Genomic DNA, 7,264 nt, shown 5'->3' on the forward strand with positions numbered 1-7,264 from the left:
CAATTCACGCAAGAAGTGAAACCTTACATGTATGTGTTTACTTCTCCCATGTAGTACTGGGTTCTTCGATAGCTTGATGGTGGAGCTGTTATCACAGAACAGAACAGTGCCGCCTCCTTGACTTGACCCCATTTCTTCTAGCACATTCCTCAACCAAACGGCCTGACAAGCTCCATATGCAGCAGATACGAACTCAGCTTCAGTTGTGGACAGAGTCACGATGGGTTGTTTCTTTGATGCCCACGAAACAGCTCCTCCTCCAAGCATGAAGACGTATCCAGACGTGCTCTTGCGATCATCACTATCACCAGCATAATCACTGTCCACAAACCCAACCAATTTCTTTTCTCCTTGCCTTTTGTACTGTATACCAAGCTCAGTAGTTCCCTGTACATACCTTAGTATCCTCTTTGCAGCCAACATATGTTGCTCATTCGGTTGTTCCATGTACCTACTGACCAAGTTAACTGAGTAGATAAGATCAGGGCGCGTAACTGTGAGATACCTCAAGCTTCCAACCAGCTGCTTGAAGGTTGTTGGATCGACATTCTCACCTGCTCCTGCCCTTGTTAGCTTGTGACCAGGAACGATCGGGTTCCTCACAGAGTTGCAGCTTTCCATTCCATATCTCTCCAAGATCTCCTCTGCATACTTCTGCTGGTTTATGAATATCCCCTGCTCCCCTTGGATAACTTCAACTCCCAAGAAATATTTCATTCCTCCAAGATCAGTCATAGAGAATTCATTCATCATTGACTTCTTGAACCTTTCCAACATTGTCACTGAGTTCCCTGTGTAGATCAAATCATCCACATATAAGCTTACTATCAGAATGTTGTCTTCTTCTTTCTTGAGGAACAAGGTGTGCTCGCAGTAGCATTTTTCGAAACCTTCCTTCACAAAATAACCTTCAATTCGTGAGTACCAAGCTCTAGGGGCTTGTTTGAGTCCATATAGAGCTTTCTTGAGCTTGTACACTTTGTTGCTCTCTTCCCTCACTTCAAATCCTTTAGGTTGTTCCACATACACATCCTCACTCAATTCACCCTGTAGAAAAGCACTCTTCACGTCCAACTGAAACACCTTCCAGCCTTTCTCTGCAGCTAAAGCCAGCATCATTCTGATTGTATCCCATCTTGCTACTGGTGCAAAGACTTCATAAAAGTCTACTCCATACTTCTGATGATAACCCTTAGCTACCAACCTTGCCTTGTATTTGTCAATCTCACCTTTCTCATTGAACTTTGTTTTGAACACCCATTTCACTCCAATTACTTTGGCTTCAGTTGGCAGATCTACCAGCTCCCACGTTTGATTCTCCTCTATTGAGGTTATCTCAGCTTCCATTGCCTGTCTCCATACATCTTGCTGCATTGCTTCTTCAAAACAGTTGGGGTCTTCTGCGGCAATAAACATAGCAACCAGGTCTTCTTCATCTTCTGTGATCACAAAGCTTGCATTTCCTGCAACATAATCTCGCATCCACACTGGCGCCTGTCTGTTTCTTTCCCCTCTGCCTCTTGTAGGTGGTTGATGAGCTTCTTCTCCTTCGCTTTCCTCTGCATTCTCTTCCCCTATGTTCTCTTCTTCTGCTTCAGGTTCTCCTGCCTCAACATCAGCTTGTGTTTCCTCCGGTAATGTCTCATCATCTCTTCTCTTCTCTGATTCTACCACAAGCTCCTTCCAAGACAGTTCTTCAGTCTGCGCTTCTCTTTCCCATTCCCAACCTCTACTTTCATCAAACTGAACATCCCTGCTGATAAGGATCCTTTTTGTTGCTGGATTGTAAAGGCGATATGCCTTAGATTCTTTGCTCAGACCCATCATCACGCACTCCACACTCTTCTCGTCAAGCTTTATTCTCTTCTCGTATGGAACCAAAGCGAAAGCAACACATCCAAAAATCCTTAAGTGTTCGACTGTGGGTTTGTGTTGACTCCACTTCTCTTCTGGTGTTACCGCCTCTACTGCTGCGGCTGGACTCCTATTCAATATGTGTACTGCATACATGACAGCTTCAGGCCAGAACTTTCTTGGAACCGCTTTCTCAAGTAACATACAACGCGTCATATTCATAATGCTTCTGTTCTTTCTTTCGGCAATCCCGTTCTGCTGTGGCGTGTATGCTGCAGTTAGCTGTCTCTTTATCCCACTCTCCTTGCAGTACTCAACAAAAGCTGTGGAATTGTATTCCCCTCCTCTATCTGTTCTCAGACACACGAGAGCTTGTCCTGTCTCTCTTTCAGCTGCTGCTTTAAACTCCTTGAAGAGCTTCAGAGCCTCTGATTTCTCAGACATTACATACGTCCAACACTTTCGGCTGAAGTCATCAATAAAATTGATGATGTATCTCTTTCCACTCTCAGAGGTTGGAGTAATAGGACCACATATGTCACTGTGCACCAGTTGTAGTCTCTCAGAAGACTTCCAATCACTTCTCTTGGGTATATTTTGACGGTTTTGCTTCCCCTTCATACAGACATCGCACACCTTCTCTTCAACATGGAGATGATTGCTTGGCAGTCCCAGTACCATTTTCTTCTCCGCTAGCACCTTCAAACCCTTGTGACTAAGATGACCATATCTCCGGTGCCATAGCTCCTCTTTACTCTCAGTTACTTGCAAGCATTTGTTGTCATCTCCCACTTCTCTGGTTTTCCTTATCTTGGCCTGAATAATGAACATACGATTCTTTGACATCTTTGAGTGCATGAGCATTCTCTTCTGTTTCTTGTGCCAGATCTCACACGCATTATCTTCAATCAGTACTCGCAATCCCTTTTCTTGGAGTTGACCAACGCTGAACAGGTTGTTCTTCAAGCCTGGAACGTAGTAGACAGAAGTAACCTCTTGAACAATTCCATTTATCTCCAGTCGCAGGCTTCCTCTTCCTTGTACTAGCATCCTGCGATCATCTCCAAGTTTTACACTCTGTCTGAAAGTGCTATCGAACTCCTCCGTGAACCATTCTCTTTCTCCACACATATGATTGCTACACCCTGAGTCAAGAAACCAGTTGTGCTTCAGATCATCAGAAATCCCATCTATATGAGCCATGAGAAGAACATCTTCCTCCATCTCTGCATAGTTAGCTTCTTCCTTTTCCCATTCAGGACACTCTGATTTGTAGTGTCCTTTCTTGTGGCATTTGTAACACTCCACCTGAGATTTGTCAAAGGATCCACGTCCTCTTCCTCCATAGCCACCTCGTCCCCTTCCTCGGTATGAAGAGCTCCCTCTTCCTCTACCCATACTCGGCTTCCATTGACCTTCCACTTTAAGAACATGTTCTTCTCCCACATGTCTCTTTAGGTTTTGCTCATGCACCATCAGAGAGCTTTGCAATCCATCTACGGTGAGCTCCTTGATATCGTTGGATTCTTCAATGGCACAAACAATGTATGTGAACTTTTCTTCAAGAGTTCTCAGAATCTTCTCAACCACCTTCGAGTCTGGTATGTCTTCTCCCAGATTTCGCATGTTGTTTGCTACCTCCATTACTCTGCCAAAGTATTCTGTGACAGTCTCACCATTCTTCATTTCAAGAACCTCAAAGTCTCTGCGTAGCCTTTGCAGCTGAGCACTCTTGACCCTTTCGTTTCCTTGATACTTTCTCTTCATAGACTCCCAAAGATCTTTTGACGTCTCCTTCTTCAAGATCGTTTTGAGAATCGTCTTATCAATGGATGCGAAAAGGTAGTTCTTCACCTTGTGGTCTGTCACCGTCTTCTCCGCCAACTCTGTCCTCTGTGGTCCGGTCAGGATCACATTCCTTTCAACTCGTGGGATTCCAGTCTCGATCAGATCCCACCACTCCTTTGATCTTAACAGATTCTCCATGAGCATCGCCCAATGCTCGTAGTCTCCATCGAATTTCGGTATGATCAATGAATCCTTCTCACTCATCTCTCCTTTTTACTTCAGTGGCTCTGATACCACTTGTTAATCTAGAAACAGAGTGTTGAAGTAAACAAGAGAAGTCTGAAACTGCTTAACACTAAACGTAAAGGAGTTTTGCCGTATATAGGCTTTACAATTAGGAAAGCTAGAAAATAGGAAACAGACTTCACGATCTAAACCAACTACACACGACTCCTACAAACTTGGAAGGACCAATTCAAACTAGAAAGTTAACGTAAACTAGACTCAAAGACAGAAACATAAAAGACCAACGTTTATCCATCACTCTCTGTCTCTTCAATTAGGGAAATCCACGCATCGAACGCTGAAGGATTATCCTTAACAGTATTCCATAGGAGCACCTCCGACGGTCTACGAGTAGAGCCGGAACTGTCTCCTTCATGGCATGTTCCTTTGACCAAAGAAACATTATTGATAGCTAGAGATGAATCAACCATGACCGAAGAAGAAGATCGCTAGGGTTAAGCTATGAATGGTGACCAATAAATGCAGAAAAATAATGCATTTTTAATGTTTCTAAATTTTTTGCCATCATAAAGAATAGTTTTTCATTTCTATTTTTTCTCATTCTTTTTATTGTAAAAAAATATAATTAGTTCTCCCTTAAATATATTAAGGAATAATAATTCTTCTTCATTCTTATAATTTTATTTCTGTCCATTGTTTTTCTATTCGTTCTTAATATTTCAGTGAATGATGATGGTTACCGGTCAGAGTCTAGAAAATTTAGAGACGACTTATAAAACCTAGGGCAATTTGGTGGTGACGTAATTTATATATCCTTCTCTTATTTTATTTCCTTTATTTGAAGGGAATTAGAGTCTAACATTTATTTTAATACTAGATTCTAACCCGCCCTTAAAAGGGCGGGTATATTTTTTGTTTTGCAATTTTTTAGAAATTTAATTTGTATATTTGTGTTTTAATCATATTTATGTTTTTCTTTCCAAAATATTTCTCTTACATGATTAATATTTTTTTTAGTAATTATATTAAAATAGTTAGATCATACATATGTCAATAGGTTATGTTCATGTTTTAATAGAATAGATGTTAAGTAACTCTTTATCAAACATATATACACTTCGTTGTTTGATACATGAAGATGTAATAGGCTAATAGCTAATGGATTATATATAGAAACAATATCGACTTGACTATCTTAAATAATAAATGTAATCCCACCCGCTCTAATATTGAACGATTATAACTGCATATTGATAACAAACGGTCACATTAGGGTAGTAGTCAATAAATATATGAAAAACGAAGTGTATATATGACAGACTGACAGTAGACATATGTTTAGTTATTAATAGGACAGTTATATTAAGGTTATATGAACAGGCGGTTATATTAGAAATTATCAATGAAAGTATGTCAGCCACTAAACATCTAATATGTCCGATCAAACATCATATTGTAATAGGAGAAAATGGTTAATTAGGAGCAAACGGTTACTGTAAAAGTGATATATACATTTTGTTTTATTTTTAAATAAAGAAAATAAATAAGTGGACATAAACTTGTATCAATTGGTCATGTTGCTGTTTTAATAGAATAGATTTATTGACACATTTTTTCTTCTCTTATATTTATTTCCTTATTTGGATTTGAAGGCAATTTAGCATGCAAGCAACACGTTAATTAAAAAATAATTATTGGAGCAGCTAGCCTCCTCTAAGAGAATAATGAATTGATGAATAAGACACATGATGACAAATAGTTATTAGACAGACTGCTAAAAGGTAATTAAAAAAATGTTGAGCAGGAGGACACAGACAGCTTCGTAGCTTGGCTCTTTGATCCGTTTGCCCCGCCAAAGCGTTTATCATCGATTGGGGTCTTAACACAATCCTAATGTTCTTCTCTGCAATCAATCATTGGACCGAAGAGACCACCACATACTGTTCTACGTACTGCTCTTTCAGCTGGTCTATCTTGGAGCCGATTAGGATTCGGTTATCAGATATGTTATCTAAATCCTTCTCGTACCTGAGACTCCATCCGTTTCATCTCCTGTATTGGTTGTCTGATCCGGAATTGATACTCCAGTTTTAGAGACATCAGTTTTAGAGAAAATAATACTTGTATCATGTATTGATGATAGGAGTTTCAAGGCTCCTAATCAAATGTTGTAGTATAAAGGATGTCAAACCAGTTCTAAGTGATTCTAAAGCAAAGGGAATGCAAGACCATGCTTAATCTAAGTGCTACCAGTTTTTGAGATGTTTTTAAACTAGATTACTACCTAAAATGCAATAAAGGACAAAGCTTTCTTTCTTATAAGAAGGGAGAACTCATGGGCTATGGGAATCGATCTTGGGTGATCAAGATTCAACCTAAAGGTGTCAACTTTGAACCAATCTATATCTACCTTAGACCTAGACACAATCCTAAACAAACTCTATCCCTAGATGAATGCTCATTTACCTAGATAACTCAAGCATCAAATCCCTTTGGTTGAATGTTATCTAGGTAATCATTAATCACAAGTCTACTAGCCATCTTAACACCTTTAACAACAAATCCCTTTGGTAAAGGATGTTAAAAGCTTAGGAGAGTTGGTTCAGGCATTTCATCAAACACCTTCCGGGTATGAAATGCCTAGAGCTCAACTTTAGAGAGGCCAACTCTAAAGTTGCATTAAAAGCCCTCTACTAGCAAGGAATAAGATTGATCTACACCTAAACACCTTAGATCTAGCTTAATCACCCTTAATCTCCCTAACCCATGAATCCAAAGATGACTACTCACTACTTTCCATGATGAGCTCAAGAATCAAAGATGATTTGGTGCTAATCATGATTAGTGATCAAGATAATCAAGCAATCACAAGAGAAAAATGATCAAGATAGGATCTTTCACCTAAAAGTTCTTTTGTGATTAGATAGAAAACAAGATAAGATCCTACAATTAGGTTTAGAGAGTATTTATGTGACTTCTAAAACCTAATGGGCTTAATTAATCACTTCAAAAGCCCAAATAAAACATAAGTTTTCGACATAAGATAAAACGCGGCGCAGGTGCACTAGGTCGCTCCCATAGGTCGCTCCGAAACACATGCTTCACCTCTCCAAAACGCGCGCGGGTTGATGACGTCGCTCCAGAGGTCGCTCTGCATCCGCCGCGGGTGAGTGACGTCGCTGCCATAGGTCGCTCCGCATAATGAAAGTCGTCGACAAGAAGTTGGGCTTGGAGCGGGTGTATCACCTCGGTGCAAGACGTCGCGCCAGCCTTCGATTCTTCTGGAGCGGGTGTCGCACGTCGCTCCCGTACCCCGCTCTGGTGCTTTGCTCGCCTAAACAGCATTTTCCACTCCCTTTTTGATCCCAAATGCTTC

The sequence above is a fragment of the Brassica rapa genome, chromosome A05, assembly GCF_000309985.2.
Source record: "Brassica rapa cultivar Chiifu-401-42 chromosome A05, CAAS_Brap_v3.01, whole genome shotgun sequence".
NCBI classification, from domain to species: domain Eukaryota; kingdom Viridiplantae; phylum Streptophyta; class Magnoliopsida; order Brassicales; family Brassicaceae; genus Brassica; species Brassica rapa.